Here is an 18,651-nt window from a genome sequence, read left to right on the forward strand (position 1 = left end):
ATAAAATTGATACCTTGCCATCAGAACGCTCTCCTTCGGATTTAGGTGCTCCCGGACCAGCGTACACTGTTCGTCATGCGATTTGGTTGTTGGTTTCACCAGAGCAAGATTATTCTTCATGAGGCCATAGGTTGTTGCCCCGCAGATGGTGAGGAGGAGCGCCCTTCATTTGGCAGCGTTCTCATTCCCTTCCAGCTCATTGGCTACGAAGTATTGCTCCACGAAGGCTTCCCAATCGTCACCTTCTGAGAATTTCTCCAGGATACCAACAGTTCTCTGCATTTTTGCGTGATGGTTCATTAACTATTACTCGTTGCCAGTTGTTATGTCTCAAATAAAGCAATGTGACTGAGTACTGTAGACTTGAATAAGTGTGACCTTAGTCTCTTTATTCTGACTCAGAGTGCTGGCACAGCATGGGAGGTCTGTTTATATGCAGTGCTCCCAAGGGATGCTGGGATCCCTTGGGACTCCAACAGATGTGCCCTCTGGTGGTAGTAGAATGCTGGTTACAAGGTGTTGCATACATAACAAGGTCCATGCAGAACTGGAATTGATAAAGGGAGAAAATAAAATATATTCTCTATCCGTTGTCTATGTAGCTCTGTACAGTATCAGATTAAATCAAATTTAGTTATACCAGTCATTTAGCCACCTGAAGCAAGGGAGGTGGGGAGAAGAGCCTGCCAAAGTTCTGCCCCATAAGTATGCAGCTGGAATTGCTACCCATTATAAGATTTCAAAGCGATATTGAGCCAACAAAAGGAAACCATCATTGTGAGCAACAATCTGATTGTTAAACTGTATATTTAGAAGTGATTTGATATGAACTAGGTAACATATCGGATTAAAGTAAGTCCCCGATTCCACAAGTATAAAGCAATGCAGCTTAGAGTCACCTTTCCGTTATTCTTCGTGAACACAATGCCAGCCTGATGCGGTGAACATGTTCTGACATGGTTAAGTGAGTTTGCGGAAAAAACAAGTAATCTGCCAGCTTTCTAGTTTCCCCTCTCTTTCCACTCAATACAATATGAATGTATTACATATTATTTCAATACTACGGAAAATCGTGAAAATAAAATCATTATCACAACTCCTAGGAAAAGGCTGGCGCATTAACATGAAGGCTATTACATAAGGGTGCACCCATACCCTGCAAAAGTCCTTTTCTTAGAAAATGCATGCAAAAAATTACAGCAGTAACATATGCCATTTCGCTTGTCAGATACAGTGGGTCCCTGTCTTGTACGGAAATTTCCTCAGTGGCCTGGTTAGACCAGTCAACCTGCTGGTGCAATTGGGGCCTACCTGGGTGTCCAGGCCTTAATCACGGCCTGGAGTCCTGAAAAGAAAACTCCTGGCATCTCAACTGTGGCAAGCACCCTCGATGCATCCCTAAACAAGACAAATGAGGGAACCTCTACCTGACTCCATGAACTTTGGTAGGGTCAGTGGTGGAGGTTCCTGATGGGCAAATCTTGGCACTTGCACCGAGATACGCCTCATCAGAGATTTTTGGGGCAGTTTAGAAAAGGAGAAAGTATACATTATATACTAGGGCATATAGGAGTAAACAATTACAGTGGGTTCATATGTTTCGTGTTCCAAGCATGTCAACAATAATAAAAGAAACAGATTATTGATAGGCACTAAGTAGCACAGTAGGTTTGGTGCAAGTAAGGGTGAATATATTGTTAAGAATTGTAGATAGGGTGAGTAGATTGGTGCCTTTGGGTGCACATTGTTCTGCAAAGTAAGCATGACTTCAATACATTGAGTTCTCAATTGATTTATGCTTATGGTTGTAAATTGTGGCAGCTAGATGATGGCATGGGAACTGTAAACTCCTGTCCTATTCAGGAAATAGGCAGATTTATTTTGACAATGCAGAGCATTGTGAGGATATAGAGGGAGAACAGGAAATGTGAAATGAATTTATTTCGTGTGTCAACTTTTGTTTAAGTTGTATCTTTCTTTCTCTTCTGACCGTCCTGTTCAACATCCTCCTCCTCCTCCTGTGTAGCTTTCCTATGTGGTGGAGATGGAAGCCATTCTCTCCACCCACACCTCGTCTTCATCATCATCCCCGACTGCTTTCGGAAGCAACAAGCCTTTCTTTATTGCAATATAATGTAAAACATAGCAAGCGACAAAGATTCTAGAGACTTCCTGGGCTGTATGCCAGGGCTCCACCAGATTTATGCAGGCAACTAAAACAGACTAGAATGCATATAGTCTGCTCTTGGACAAGTCCCACATGTCTGTTGTCCTCTCTTGTCTTACTGGAGTCAAAAGTAATGACTGTAGGTGATAGCCATGATCACCAATCAACCAACTGGATTCAGGGCTGGTATGGTAGATTGTTGCATGGTGAAAGTATAATGACAGCTTCCTGGATAAAGGGCATTCACATACAAGACAAGGTGATTGGCATTACACAATGGCTATACATCAATTGAATGAAAGCCTTTCCTATTCATGAAATGGAAGGGGTTGTGATATGGGGCATTGAGTGCCGCATGCGTTCTGTCAATTGCTCCTATCACCTGTGGGTATCCTACCAGTCCTAGGACTGAATAGATCTTTCTCTCTGTTTGTTTCTATGGTTCTGTTGGGAAGGGTATAAAGTACACAGTTCCCATGAAGAGAGCATCAGTGACCTTCTTGATGAGCTGTTGCCTGACTAAGGTGGCAATTTGCTGTCCTAATTTCCAAAAGACAGCATTAGCTATCCAAAGGAAATCAAAACGATGATTGCAGAATTGTTTTACGAGTATACAGTAAAAAGATAATGTAAAAGTAAGTCAACAGGTACAGAAAAATAGAGACAAAATATAGAATATGGATACTATGCTTGCGGCACGTAGTAAGCCTAGCCCCAAGCAGTCTGAAATTTGATGACCTTGCAGACTCGGAACCCCTCCTGGGTTCCAGTTAAAAATCTATTATAGAGGAGAATGAAACAAAATTGGTGGAAGCTTTCATTGAGAACCTGTTATTTCTACCTTATTCTAATTATCCTTAGTCTATCAGTTCATCAGAAATGAACTTACAAGGCCAAATTTCTTCTTTTACATGGGAGCATTAAATACTTGCTTAGGTGGAGCTGATAGAGGAAGATTGGGTTCACATCATTTTAAGTGGATAGACTGGAGAAGCTGTTCTCCTTAGACCAGAGAAGATTGAGAGGAGATTTGATCGAGGGGTTCAAAATCATGAGGGATCTAAACAGAGTAGAGAGAAACTGTTCCCATTGGCGAAAGGGTCGTGAACCAGAGGACACAGATTTAAGGTGTTTGGCAGAAGAACCAAAGGTGACATGAGGAGAAACCTTTTTACGCAGTGGGTGGTTAGGATCTGGAATTCACTGTCTGAAAGGGTGGTGGAGGCAGATTCAATTGTGGCTTTCAAAAAGGAATTGGATAAGCACCTGAAGTAAATAACATTTGCAGGGCTACGGGGAAAGGGCGGGGGAGTGGGGCTAGCTGAAGTGCTCTTTCAGAGAGCCAGCACAGCTCAATGGGCCTCCTTCTGTGCTGTAGCATTCTATGATTCTAAGAAGATTAAATAGTTGGAGTGTATCGTATAGTGAACTTCACATGGTCTGTGTAAAGAGTGAGCCAGATGAACTAAATAGCTGGTTTCATTGCTTTATGTTCTTCTTACAATTGAAAGCTTTCAATTACCACAGCAGAGAATCCTTCCCTCAGATCACTGCCAAGATGAATCTACAGAGCCACAATAAGTGCAATTCTGTTTTTGTCACATGGTGTTTTGTTTGAGTCTTTTCTATCCTAATTACACTAGATTTAATATCTTACATTACTTTGATAGGTGAGTATCAACTTTTTATTACTTTGAAAGTATCATCACTAACTTTGATATCTAGGTAAGCTTTCGGTAAGGTGTCCACTGGATCTATCTACAAAAAGCAGTAGAGCATCATAACATCAGGTCTTCTTTCAGATTTTAACTGCCAAGCAAATTTATTTAACATAAAATAAACAAGTGAATAAGTAACATTAATGTAACACATATATACATACAGGAGAAATTATACTATTTAGGTCCTCAAAAAGAATTTTGGGCTTTGGGTTGGATTTTGGGCTTTTGAGATTTTGAGGCGGTAATGGCGGCAGGGCGGTACTGATACTGCCTGGAAAAAGTTTGCGCCCTCGTCTGCAAAATATTAGGTTCCATGATGGAGGGCGCAAAATCAGGCATTATACAAGAACGTTTTTGCGATCCAGCCGAAAATCGTGGCGTTAAAATTTTTTTGTTGATTTAAGGAACTTCATTGCTGCAACATAACCTTGTATATTGTATGGCTTTATTTTGGTGGGGGTAGTTTTTCTTACTTTAAGACCCTAGGATGCAAGCCATCAGATCCACGGGACTTGTCCACCTTTAGTCCCATTATTTTACCGAGTACGTTTCCTTTAGTGGTAGTTTTAAGTTCCTCCCTCCCTATAGCCCCTTGATTATCCATTATTGAGATATTATAAAGTGTAGCAAAATATACATTAACGATTTAGATGAAGGAATTGAGTGTAATATCTCCAAGTTTGCGGATGACACTAAACTGGTTGGCGGTGTGAGCTGTGAGGAGGACGCTAAGAGGCTGCAGGGTGCTTTGGACAAGGTTAGGTGAGTGGGCAAATGTATGGCAGATGCAGTATAATGTGGATAAATGTGAGGTTATCCACTTTGGGGGCAAAAACACGAAGGCAGAATATTATCTGATTGGCGGCAGATTAGGAAAAGGGGAGGTGCAACGAGACCTGGGTGTCATGGTTCATCAGTTACTGAAAGTGGGCATGCAGGTTCAGCAAGTGGTGAAGAAGGCAAATGATATGTTGGTCTTCATAGCTAGGGGATTTGAGTATCAGAGCAGGGAGGTCTTACTGCAGTTGTGCAGGGCCTTAGTGAGGTCTCACCTGGAATATTGTGTACAGTTTTGGTCTCCTAATCTGAGGAAGGACGTTCTTGCTATTGAGGGAGTGCAGCGAAGGTTCACCAGACTGATTCCATGGATGGCTGGACTGTCATATGAGGAGAGACTGTATCAACTGGGCCTTTATTCACTGGTGTTTAGAAGGATGGGAAGGGATCTCATAGAAAAGTATAAGATTCTGACGGGACTGGACAGGTTAGATGCAGGAAGAATGTTCCCGATGTTGGGGAAGTCCAGAACCAGGGGACATAGTCTTAGGATAAGGGGAAGGCCATTTAGGACTGAGATGAGGAGAAACTTCTTCACTCAGAGAGTTGTTAACCTGTGGAATTTCCTGCCGTAGAGTTGTTGATGCCAGTTCATTGGATATATTCAAGAGGGAGTTAGAGATGGCCCTTACGGCTAAGGGGATCAAGGGGTATGGAGAGAAAGCAGGAAAGGGGCACTGAGGGAATGATCAGCCATGATCTTATTGAATGGCGATGCAGGCTCGAAGGGCCGAATGGTCTACTCCTGCACCTATTTTCTATGTTTCTATGAGAGCAACCTAAGTAACTACCTGCTCCTCCATCCCTTCCTTACCATCTCTTTATATGTATGGCACTCCTTCATCATTATTCATGCAAGAGAAAGCAGAAACTAAAGTGTGATCTGACAGTAGGATGTGAAAGGCTCACTGGATTGGCACCACATCCACCACCTTAAACATGCACTCCCTCCATCACCGGCACACCGTGGCCGCAGTGTGTACCATCCTCAAGATTCACTCCAGCAACTCACCAAGGCTTCTGCAGCAGCATCTCTCAAACCCGCAACCTCTACCAACTAGAAGAAAAAGGGCAGCAGGCACAAGGGAGCACCATCACCTCCATGTTCCCCTCCAAGTCACACACCATCCTGACTTGGAAATATATCGCCGTTCCTTCATCGTCGCTGAGTCAAAATGCTGGAACTCCCTCCCTACTGAACACCAAGCCATTGTTTCCCAGACTGTGAGAGTACCTTCATCACATGGACTGCAGCAGTTCAAGAAGGTGACTCACCACCACCTTCACGAGGGAAATGAGGGATTGGCAATTGCTTGTCAGCGATGCCCTTGGTTCTCAGTCTCTCGGTTAATAAAGTTTCCACTTCAGTCAATTGTTGGTCCAGAAGATGTCAGAATTGAAGTTTTCAACTCTGAGAAGTAGCTATTCAGCTGAGGCATACAGTCCTCTCAGATGGATGTCTCTATCTTACCCAGACTCTTTTGTTGTAGTGTGTGATGGCCCATATATTTTCCACATGACAATGGTGTTCCATTACCATCAATTTGAAGGTAATCCCACTGATCTTTGGTTAGAGCTCAGTGCTATAATCTCTCAATGGCTTCTTCAAACCACATCCAGCTGTGAGAGGTTCTACCTTTTTCATATGATTGCTCCTGTGGGGACCCACTTGATAATGGATATGCAGGTGGCTCTGTCTCTGCACTGGTACCTACTGCAGTCGTAGTGGATGTGTGTCTGTCTTCTTGTACGGTGCAATCATTTTGTGAATTTCGGATGGTGTCGTTTGTTCTTCAAGGAAAACACAAGGTCAGATCATATTTAGTTACTGACCAGCTATAATGTGAGTTCGTAGGTTTGCTGCTATGTACCTACTGCACAATACATAATATTATTCATATGAAGAATGTACATGTCATAGGCTATACTTCTCATTCAATGAAGTACTTGGGAAAGTATAAGAACTTATCACAAGTAAATACATTAATGTAGTTTCTGACATCCTGTCCAGTCAGACCAAACAACTCCACAACAGTGTGTAACACTTTCATATCCTGTGGTCTAGCATCAACTCTTGTGTGACTGTGAATTGATGACAGGATGTTGTTTGGTTTAATTCTTGACAAAACTGAATCTCTTCCTGGCATGCTGCTATTTTCTATGGGTAGCAGACATGACAATGACTCAGTTGTTGATCTCTTCCCAGGCTTGCCCTCTTAAATTTTGACTGTGGGATGGCAGGGGAGGGGGGAAGCAGTGCGGGCAGGAAATTGGTCAACCAAATATTTCTCCCTTTCCTCAGTATCTGTTGCGCAATCAAATTTACCACTGTGCCAGTAAAATGTGCCTTTCTAGCCATTTTTTACATCTTGGCTTTAAAGCTTTTGCTCGACAGCCCTGAATTGAGGAACGGTCCGTTTCTTATTGTAACTGAGATGTCATTTCATGCTTGCTGTGATGCTAAATTGGAACAGTTGCTACTCTATTGTGGCAATGGGATATGAGGAATGCTGAAAAAAAACTTCAGCGTTCCCACCTAATCATAAAAGGAAGCCCCTTAAAGGCTCAAATTTGATGCTTTGAACCTTTCCTACCCGTATTAAATGCAGCTGATTTTTGATTGCTTTACTTTTAGCCAAACATGGTTAACGTAACAGGGTTTTTTTATGCCCTATTAAGATAGGGTGCCGAACAGATGTTTGATGTTGTGTGACATGTGCTAGATTCAAAATGTTTAAATGCATAGATAGAAAATAACGACAGCTGCATTAAGCAGATGAACAGCAATTGTGTGTAATGAAAAGAAGCAATAGCAACAGTATAACTGGACTGAGTTGAACTCTTATTATTTAGTTTCTGTTGAGACAATAATTCCAATGTATATTTGTATATAATTATATCATTTGCATCTTTATTCTGATTGGTATGCACAAAGTTATGTACACATAGTACACGCACATACTTGGGAGAAATATTGGCCCTGAACCTCCGGCCTCCCCGGGTCCGTACGGAGTTTCTACAGACCAGGGATGGCATCGGAAAAGCCAGTTTTCAGCGCACAACATGCATGCACATGCGCTGAAAACGGGCTTTTCCGATCTGTCAAGCTTGACAGATCTTCCGCATCTCGGGAGCGAGGACATTTGCAAGGACAAGATTGCGGTATTTACCCATATCTTGCCCAGCAAATGTTCTCAAAACTCTTGCACCTGATAAAAGCAGGCGCATAGCCTACTTTTACAAGCGTAAGAGTTTTAAAACACACAAAAACATTGTAAAATAAAATTTTTAAAACATATTTAATTGTTAAAAACCCTCCCCACTGCGGTAAGTTTATTTTAAACCATAATTTTTAAAACTTTTTTTTTTAAATCGGAAAAATATATATTTTTTTTAAATACATAAATACTTTTAATTTAAATTAATAAAAATATGTCGTGCATTATCTTTTATTATTAGTTGTGTGTATTTTGGGGGCTATTTCTCATTTATAATAATGGGAACTCCAACTTACGGAATTCCCATTATTATGAATGAGAATATACTATACCTGATTGGCTGCCCAGAGCCATGTGACTCCAGCTCCAGGCCTGCGCACGTCCTACGTGCATGTGCTGCGACGCGCAGTCAGAGGAGGCCTCAGGACCGGGATCTCGCGTGGGCACAGCAGCTTCAGGTAGGTGCACTTCTTTTCTCTAGAATCCAGTTGAACGCCCGCGGGAAGGAGAAACCGGGATTTCTGGGCCAATAACTTTGTGCACATTTGTAAAACTTGTGCGATTGCACATATCTTACACACATGTTTGTATTTGTGTGCAATGAGCAAAATATTGGGTTCATAATGTCCACACAATGAAACCTGAAAAGGGAAGAAAAGGTTTTTTTTTGTTTGTGAAACTAGTACTTTCATGCTGAACTGTGAATATTGCACCTATGTGAATGATACTGAATTACTCAACTGTATACAAGAAAAAGGTTACTCACCTGAACCCCATCCATGCCAACAAAATGTATATAATTGTCCTATCATAGATTCTGCCCAATTTATTTAATATCCTAAGACTAACTTCAGGTAAAACTTACAAGAAAAAAAGACTTGTATTTATATAGTGCCTTTCACAACCACCGGACGTCTCAAAGCGCTTTACAGCCAATTAAGTACTTTTGAAGTGTAGTTACTGTTGTAATGTAGGAAACGCGGCAGCCAATTTGCGCACAGCAAGCTCCAACAAACAGTAATGTGATAATGATCAGATAATCTGTTTTTAGTGAAGCTGAACTAAGGATATAAGAGATGGAGTATAGTATGATTTTTATTTTGAATTTTGGATGAGAAAAAGCTGAGAAAATATTTATTTTTGTCCCTGCATACAGAACAAAATTTCTAGGGAAGTTAATGGAAATAAAAACGGGAGAAATGTGCAACAGGCAGCTGAATCAGTATCGCCTGTTTTATACTATTGTCCAAAGTCAAAATTACACCCCCAAGCTGCCCCCCCCCCTCGTCAACCCACCCCACCCATCTCCCTCCCAGACCTTTCTTGCCTTTGCCTATAAACCCAGTGAGCCTGTTCTACAAGCAAACAATAATCATAGTGCCGCTTTCCATTCCTTTCCATAGAGTTTATCTCCGCTCGGATTAAGTTGTTTGGCAACAGCCCAGACCAACCATACCATTCAGTCTCGTGTGAAGAAAAACAAATGAAGGTGGAGCGAGGGTGAGGGGCACCAATATTGAGGACAGGAGCATTTTTAGATATATTTTTAAAGTATTAAATATATTGGTTTGCGAAAAACAAATATAGATTTCAAGACTGAGATCAACAAAGTTATATTAATTAAGGGCATCAATGAATATGGATGAAAGGAGTTGAGGTACAAATCAACCATAATCTAATTAAATGACAGAACATAATCACTGAGTCCGGAGCAGCGTGAGTCCGTTGGAGAGGCCTATAAAGGCCCAGCTTGTGCAGCTACAGTGAGAAGGCAAAAAAGAAGTAGAAAGAAACAGAAAGGTGATGTCACAGCCAAGGGGGTAAGTGATTGGCTGGTGATTGGTGAGTAGTTTTTCTTTTTTCTCTTCTATAACAGTGAGTAAATTTTAACATTGTTGTTGCCAATTTAAGTGTATCTAAGGGGTAAGTCATGGCAGGAGAGCTCGGTCACGTGATATGCTCCTCCTGTACCATGTGGGAACTCAGGGACGCCTTCGGTGTCCCTGATGACTACGTGTGCGGGAAGTGTATCCGCCTCCAGCTCCTGATGGTCCGCGTTGCGGAATTGGAGCTGAGGGTGGATTTACTCTGGAGCAGCCACAATGCTGAGAATGACATGGGTAGCACGTGTAGCGAGTTGGTCTTACCGCAGGTGGAGGGTCCACAGCCAGATAGGGAGTGGAAGACCAGCAGGAAGAGCAGTGCAAGGAAGGTAGTGCAGGGGTCCCCTGCGGTCATCCCCCTGCAAAACAGATACACCGCTTTGAGTACTGTTGAGGGGGATGACTCATCAGGGGAGGGCAGCAGCAGCCAAGTTCATGGCACCGTGGCTGGCTCTGCTGCACAGGAGGGCAGGAAAAAGAGTGGGAGAGCAATAGTGATAGGGGATTCAATGGTAAGGGGAATAGATAGGCGTTTCTGCGGCCCCAACCGAGACTCCAGGATGGTATGTTGCCTCCCTGGTGCAAGGGTCAAGGATGTCTCGGAGCGGGTTCAGGACATTCTGAAAAGAGAGGGTGAACAGCCAGTTGTTGTGGTGCACATTGGTACCAATGATATAGGTAAAAAAAGGGATGAGGTCCTACGAGACGAATTTAACGAGCTAAATTAAAACATCGGACCTCAAAAGTAGTAATCTCGGGATTGCTACCAGTGCCACGAGCTAGTCAGAGTAGGAATCGCAGGATAGCTCAGATGAATTTGTGGCTTGAGCAGTGGTGCAGCAGGGAGGGATTCAAATTCCTGGGGCATTGGAACCGGTTCTGGGGGAGGTGGGACCAGTAAAAACCGGACGGTCTGCACCTGAGCAGGACCGGAACCAATGTCCTAGGGGGAGTGTTTGCTAGTGCTGTTGGGGGGGGGGGGGGGGGGGGGAAGTTAAACTAATATGGCAGGGGGATGGGAACCAATGCAGGGAGACAGAGGGAAACAAAATGGAGACAAAAGCAAAAGACAGAAAGGAGATGAGTAAAAGTGGAGGGCAGAGAAACCCAAGACAAAAAACAAAAAGGGCCACTGTACAGCAAAATTCTAAAGGGTCAAAGTGTAATAAAAAGGCAAGCATGAAAGCTTGGTGCCTCAATGCAAGGAGTATTCGGAACCCAGGAGAGGGCTCTGAGTTAGTTAGAGTGGGTGAGAGCTCAGATGAACAGGACCCCAAGAAAGAATGTAAAAGGCAGGAGGCAACAGAGCAGAGTAGCAATGGGGTAAGTGTAAACCACAAGGTGATAGGAAGGGACAATATGTATGAATATAAAGGGGCTGCAGGAGGGGTCAAAACTAAAAATCATGGTTTAAAAGCTAGTATTAAAACACTCTACCTTAAACGCACGCAGCATTCGAAATAAAGTAAATGAGTTGACGGCACAAATCATTACAAATGGGTATGATTTGGTGGCCATTACAGAAACGTGGTTGCAGGGGGGCCAAGACTGGAAATTAAACATACAGGGGTATCTGACAATTTGGAAAGATAGACAAGAAGGGAAAGGAGGTGTGGTAGCTTTGTTAATAATGGATTATATCAGGGCAGTTGTGAGAGACGATATTGGTTCTAATGAACAAAATGTTGAATCATTGTGGGTGGAGATTAGAGATAGTAAGGGAAAAAGTCACCAATGGGCGTAGTTTATAGGCCCCCAAATAATAACTTCATGGTGGGGCGGGCAATAATCAAGGGAATAATGGAGGCATGTGAAAAAGGAACGGCAGTAATCATGGGGGATTTTAACCGACATATCGATTGGTCAAATCAAATCGCACGGGGTAGCCTTGAGGAGGAATTCATAGAATGCAAACGGGATTGTTTCTTAGAACAGTATGTTACAGAACCTACAAGAGAGCAAGCTATCTTAGATCTGGTCCTGTGTAATGAGACAGGAATAATAAACGATCTCCTAGTAAAAGATCCTCTTGGAATGAGTGATCACAGTATGGTTGAATTTGTAATACAGATTGAGGGTGAGGAAGTAGTGTCTCAAACGAGCGTACTATGCTTAAACAAAGGGGACTACAGAGGGATGAGGGCAGAGTTGGCTAAAGTAGACTGGAAACACAGACTAAACGGTGGCACAATTGAGGAACAGTGGAGGACTTTTAAGGAGCTCTTTCATAGTGCTCAACAAAAATATATTCCAGTGAAAAAGAAGGGTGGTGAGAGAAGGGATAACCAAGGAAATAAAGGAGAGTATCAAATTAAAAACCAATATGTTAAAGGTGGCCAAGGTTAGTGGGAAACTAGAAGATTGGGAAAATTTTAAACGACAGCAAAGAATGACTAATAAAACAATAAAGAAAGGAAAGATAGATTACGAAAGTAAACTTGCGCAAAACATAAAAACAGATAGTAAAAGCTTTTACCGATATATAAAACGGAAAAGAGTGACTAAAGTAAATGTTGGTCCCTTAGAAGATGAGAAGGGAGATTTAATAATGGGAAATGTGGAAATGGCTGAGACCTTAATTATTTTGCTTCGGTCTTCACAGTGGAAGACACAAAAACCATGCCAAAAATTGCTAGTCACGGGAATGTGGGAAGGGAGGACCTTGAAATAATCACGATCACTAGAGGGGTAGTGCTGGACAGGCTAATGGAACTCGAGGTGGACAAGTCCCCTGATCCAGATGAAATGCATCCCAGAGCATTAAAAGAGATGGCGGAAGTTATAGCAGATGCATTCGTTATAATCTACCAAAATTCTCTGGACTCTGGGGAGGTACCAGCAGATTGGAAAGCAGCTAATGTAACGCCTCTGTTTAAAAAAGGGGGCAGACAAAAGGCAGGTAACTATAGGCCGGTTAGTTTAACATCTGTAGTGGGGAAAATGCTTGAAGCTATCATTAAGGAAGAAATAGCGGGACATCTAGATAGGAATAGTGCAATCAAGCAGACGCAACATGGATTCATGAAGGGGATATCATGTTTCACTAATTTACTGGAATTCTTTGAGGATATCACGAGCATGGTGGATAGAGGTGTATCGATGGATGTGGTGTATTTAGATTTCCAAAAGGCATTCGATAAGGTGCCACACAAAAGGTTACTGCAGAAGATAAAGGTACGCGGAGTCAGAGGAAATGTATTAGCATGGATCGAGAATTGGCTGGCTAACAGAAAGCAGAGAGTCAGGATAAATGGGTCCTTTTCGGGTTGGAAATCAGTGGTTAGTGGTGTGCCACAGGGATCGGTGCTGGGACCACAACTGTTTACAATATACATAGATGACCTGGAAGAGTGGACAGAGTGTGGTGTAACAAAATTTGCAGATGACACAAAGATGAGTGGGAAAGCGGGTTGTGTCGAGGACACAGAGAGGCTGCAAAGAGATTTAGATAGGTTAAGCGAATGGGCTAAGGTTTGGCAGATGGAATATAATGTCGGAAAATGTGAGGTCATCCACCTTGGAAAAAAAAACAGTAAAAGGGAATATTATTTGAATGGGGAGAAATTACAACATGCTGCGGTGCAGAGGGACCTGGAGGTCCTTGTGCATGAAACTCTTTTGAGTTTACCTGAAAATAAACATAAACATTAAGCCGTGCCACCCGCCTGGGTGACACAGCAGACATTTTCAAGGCCCCTTTTTTTTTTTAGTTTTTTTTTTGGGGCGCTAAAATCAAATTTTTTCCAGTGCCCCCTATAAAAGGGGAGGGGGGACACTAAAAGCACCGGCAATTAAAACAAATTAAACTTAAAAACGTAAAATCAAATTAAAATTTGGTTGCCGGGCGTGATGATGCACTCCAGTCCCTCCGGTGCCCACCTCTCGCGGAAGGCCGCGAGCGTACCGGTGGACACCGCGTGCTCCATCTCCAAGGACACCCTGGACCGGATGTAAGAGCGGAAGAGAGGCAGGCAGTCAGGTTGAACAACCCCCTCGACCGCCCGCTGCCTGGACCGGCTGATGGCACCCTTGGCCGTGCCCAGGAGCAGTCCTACGAGGAGGCCTTCGGACCTACCCGCTCTCCTCCGCACAGGGTGCCCAAAGATCAGGAGAGTGGGACTGAAGTGCAGCCAGAATTTCAGGAGCAGCCCCTTCAAATAATAAAACAGGGGCTGCAACCTTGTGCATTCCATAAAAACGTGGAACACGGACTCTTCCAGACCGCAGAAATTGCAGGCGGCCTGGGAGTCCGTGAACCGGCTTAAAAATTTGTTGCACGGCACTGCTCCGTGCACCACCCTCCAGGCCAAGTCCCCGATGAATAGTGGGAGGACCCCTGCGTAGAGTGCCCTCCATCGGGGACCCCCGCATCCTCCGGACGGCAAGATGGTACGCCATGGCGTGTCCGGACGGCCGGCGAGGATGGCAAAGTTGAGGGTATGCAGGAGCAGCCCGTACAGGAAACCCCTCCGCGCGGAACTGAAAGGCACGGAGGGGATTTCCCCGAGGCGGCTCAAGTTGTGAGGCGCCGGCCCCCGAGGTTCCGGGGTTTGGCGCCGATGAGGAATTCCGTCCGGACGGGGGTCAGTTCGGACGGGATCTTCCCACGTGCTTGAGCCTCCTCGATGCACCTAACGGAGTCAGGGCCCAGAGCTGTTTTTAGCGACTCGATGGCATCGGCCGCGTGGCGGACGTTGGCAGAATTTAGGCGCCGCGTCAGCGTGTCTGGCGCCATCCAGCCCGCTCCTCCGCCATCGAGCAGGTCCCTGACCCTGATCACCTCACCAGCCACAGCCCTCTCTTCCGACCGCCACATAAAACCTCGGTCGTGGAGGTACGGATTCCCGAGCAGCGGCTCCTGCAGGACGGCCGCCACTCCAGCCGGCGGAGAGCTGCGCTTGGTGGAGACTTTGTTCCAGACCCTGACGAGTTCCCTGTAAAAGACAGGCAGCTCCCGGAGTGCGGTCCTGGCACCCCCCAAGTTCACAAACAGGAGCTGCGTGTCATAATTGAGGTCGCGCTGCTGGCGGAAGAAATACCTCGCCAGAGCACACCACCTAGGAGGGGGCTCGACGTAAAGGTATCTCTGCAGGGTCTGAAGACGGAAAGTCGCGAGCTGGGCGCTGACGCACACCAACGACTGACCGCCCTCCTCAAGCGGGAGACTCAAGACCGCGGCAGAGACCCAGTGCTTCCTGTTGTTCCAGAAGAAGTCCACCAGCTTCTTCTGTATCTTGGCGACAAACGCAGGGGGAGGGGTCAAAGTGACCAGCCGGTACCACAACATTGCGGCCACCAGCTGGTTTATGACTAGCGCTCGACCCCTGTAGGACAGCACTCGGAGCAGTCCTGTCCAGCGCCCTAGGCGAGCGGCGACCTTGGACTCCAGCTCCTGCCAGTTCGCCGGCCAGGCTCCCTCATCGGGGCTAAGGTAGACTCCCAGATAGAGGAGATGGGTCGTGCTCCAGGCAAAAGGCCTGAGCTCCTCCGGCAGGGAGTCCACCCGCCACTGACCCACCAGGAGTCCGGAACATTTCTCCCAGTTGATCCTGGCGGAGGACGCGGCCGAGTAAATCTCCTGGCACTCACGCATCCTCCGCAGGTCAGCGGGATCCTCTACCGCGAGGAGCACGTCATCGGCGTAAGCCGAGAGGACGACCTCCACGCCCGGCCCTTGCAGAGCCAGTCCCGTCAACCTCGTCCGCAAGAGGCGCAGGAAAGGCTCCACGCAAACGGCGTATAACTGGCCGGACATGGGTCATCCCTGGCGCACCCCTCTCCTAAAGCGAAGGGGCGCCGTCAAGGACCCGTTAACCTTAATCAGACACTCCGCGGCGGCGTACAAAAGTCGGATCCGGGCGACGAAATGCGTCCCGAACCCGAAAGCGCGCAGAGTTCCGAGCAGATAGTCGTGATCCACCCTGTCGAACGCCTTCTCTTGGTCGAGGGATAGGAAGGCGACCGACAGACCAGCCTCCTGGGAACAATGGATGAGGTCCCGGACCAGATGGATGTTATCGTGGATTGTCCGGCCCGGGACCGTGTAGGACTGGTCGGGGTGGATCATGTGGTCCAGCACGGCACCAAGGCGAGCAGACATCGCCCAGGCGAAGATTTTGTAGTCCGTGCTGAGGAGGGAGACCGGGCGCCAGTTCTTAAGGAGGCGGAGATCGCCCTTCTTAGGCAGCAGGACGATGACTGCCCTGCGCCAAGAGAGGGGCATCTCCCCGGTCGCCAGACTTTCCCCCAGGACCCGCGCATAGTCGCTCCCCAGGACGTCCCAGAACGCTCTGTGGAACTCCACGGTCAGCCCGTCCAGCCCCGGGGATTTTCCCCTCGAGAGCCGGGCGAGGGCACCGGTCAGCTCCGCCAGGCTTAGCGGAGCTTCCAGATTTTCGGCGCCCTCCGGGCTGACCTTCGGCAGGTCCTCCCACAAAACTCTACGCGCTTCCTCGCTGGACGGATCCGGAGAGAACAGAGCCCCGTAATATTCACGGGCCCTGTTGTTGACGCCCTCCGGATCCGAGACGAGAGAGCCGTCGTCGGCCAGCAGCGTCAAGAGCTGCTTACGGACACTCTGCCTTTTTTCAGCGAGTAGAAGAAGGGGGAGCCGCGGTCCAGATCCCGCAGGAACCGGATCCGCGACCTCACGAACGCGCCTCGGGACCCGACGAGCTGCAGGTCCTTCAGCGCGGCCTTCTTCGCTTCGTACACCGTCCGCAGGGCCGGGTCCTGGACGACTTGACCGAGACGGGCTTCCAGGTCGAGCACCTCTTTTTCTAGGCGCCCGACTCTGGCCGCCCGCCTCTTGGTCGACCCCCTCGCGTACTCTTGACAGAAGACGCGGACGTGAGCCTTGCCCACGTCCCACCATAGCCTCAAGGAGGGGAAGCCCCCCTGCTTCCTTCTCCAGTCGGACCAGAATCGACGGAACGAGTCCTGGAACCGCACGTCCTCCAGCAGCCGGTTGTTAAAGTGCCAGTACGCGGACCCCGTCCTCGCGCGGAGCGAAGCGAGCTCCGCCCACACCAGGTGGTGGTCCGAACACGGCACCGGCCGCATGGAGGCCGCCGGGACGCAGGAAACGTACGCCCGAGACACGTAAAGGCGGTCGACTCTGGACCATCCTACTCCAGGCCTCACCCAAGTAAAGGCGCTGGAGTCGGGGTGGAGATTTCGCCAGACGTCCACCAAGTCGAAGGACCTGACCAGGTCCCTCAACTTCTCCATCGCCGTCATGCACTGCGGGGCACCGGAGCGGTCCCTCGCCTCGAGGGTGCAGTTAAAATCCCCCCCGAGGACAATGCAGTCGCCGACGTCGACGGAACCAAGAAGAGCGGACACCTCTTCAAAGAAGCGCGTTTGCTGCGGGCCGGGCTGAGGGGCGTACACGTTCACGAGATGGAGCGGCACGTCCCCCAGGCGAACCGTTACGTGCAGCAAGCGGCCTGGCACGGGCTCCTCGACCCCCAAGATCTCCGGCTGAAAATGCGGGCCCAGCAAGATGGCCACCCCACTAGAAATGGCGGTGAGGTGGCTCATGCGGACCTCTCCTTGCCATTCCAGGAGCCACGTGGCTTCGTCTCCCGGAACGGTGTGGGTTTCTTGCAGGAAGCACACCGCATATTTCCCCTCCCGCAGGAGCGAAAAATTGTCAAATCTACGGCGTGCCCCTCTGCCGCCGTTGATGTTGAGGCTGGCTATGGTTATCTTCATGGCAAAAGCATAGTGCAACCTCTACCTTAACCTATTGTGGGGGAGGGAGCGGAGTCTTTTGTTGAACTCCGCTCCCTCCGCAGCCCAGCGAGGAGTCCCTCGAGCTCGCGCAGCTCAAGGTGTTGCGCCTTTGTCAAGGGCCCGCCCGCGGCCAAGGTTTTAACGGCGGCGCGGACGGACCCCTTGATCAGCTCTGGCTCGGACCATTTTTCCAGGGCCAGTCGGGCTTGGTTGCAGTGACCCCGGCTCTGGGCCAAAAAGTCCCGGAGTTCCTTTGCAGGAATGAGGATGGTCTCGGCGGCGGCCGCGAGCAGATCCACCGCCTCGCTGGCGGTGGTCTCTAGGTCTTCACCCGCGTCCCCCACCGAGTCCCCGTCCTCCTCCGGGAGGTGGCCGCCAGCAGCCGGCCCATCGACCGCACAAGGTACGGCAAATGAACCGGCCGCTCCAACCGGCCCTGGCTCTGCCCCGATCCCACCCCCAGGATCGTCGGCAGAGGAGTCCCCACTGGGCTCTTTTAAAAATGGTGCTGGGTCGGGAAATGACAGCGGAAGGGGTTCCCCCTCCGCCCCAGGAACCGGGGAACAAGGAGAGACCCGGCCATAGGAAATCCCCAGGCTCCCCAAGTGCACCAGCTCCAAAGTAAGGGGCGAGGGTGGGTGTTCCTCCCCCTCCCCGCTGCCACCCCCCGGCCCAGCATCTACAGTGTCATAAAAAACATTTGTTTCATTTTCTGCCGGGTCGAGCGACTCCCGGGGGAAGTTGTGTATTGGCTGGGCGGGCTCAGGTTCGGTCTTTTCGGCCCCGCCCGCCTCAGTCCCCGGGACGCCCGGCCCGGCGGCAATGCATTCCTCCGTGGTCCCCACGCCCCCCGTGACAGGCAGATCTTCCACGCCATCCCCGGGAGGCAGAGGCTGAGCAGCCTCGACTGTCTCACCCTCCCCGGGGACAGACTCCTCCCGCCTACGGCGCTGCTTGGGGGCGCTGGTGGGGGATGCGGGACACGCGGCGGGCACCGACTCCTCCGCGGAGGGATGTTGTTCCCCCTCCGCCTCAACGGAGCGGTGCCTCCTTTTGTTGCTGGAGGTGCGCTGAGTCAGGGAGACCCC

The 18,651-nt window shown here is 48.1% G+C and overlaps 1 long non-coding RNA gene across 3 annotated transcripts in view; it reads right to left on the reverse strand.

The window, feature by feature from the left end:
• Positions 1–478: 478 nt before the first annotated feature.
• Positions 479–18,651, reverse strand: part of LOC139267324 (uncharacterized) — a 37,363-nt gene continuing 19,190 nt past the window's right edge. Inside the window, exon 3 of one of the 3 annotated variants that reach the window (XR_011593885.1) lies at positions 479–547. This is a non-coding gene — a long non-coding RNA (uncharacterized lncRNA). Of the gene's footprint in view, positions 548–3,723; positions 6,517–8,170; positions 8,585–18,651 lie in introns of those variants that run through there. The other 2 variants (XR_011593884.1, XR_011593883.1) reach the window with 2 other exon arrangements.

This window comes from Pristiophorus japonicus, chromosome 7 (genome assembly GCF_044704955.1).
Source record: "Pristiophorus japonicus isolate sPriJap1 chromosome 7, sPriJap1.hap1, whole genome shotgun sequence".
Taxonomy (NCBI): Eukaryota; Metazoa; Chordata; class Chondrichthyes; family Pristiophoridae; genus Pristiophorus; species Pristiophorus japonicus.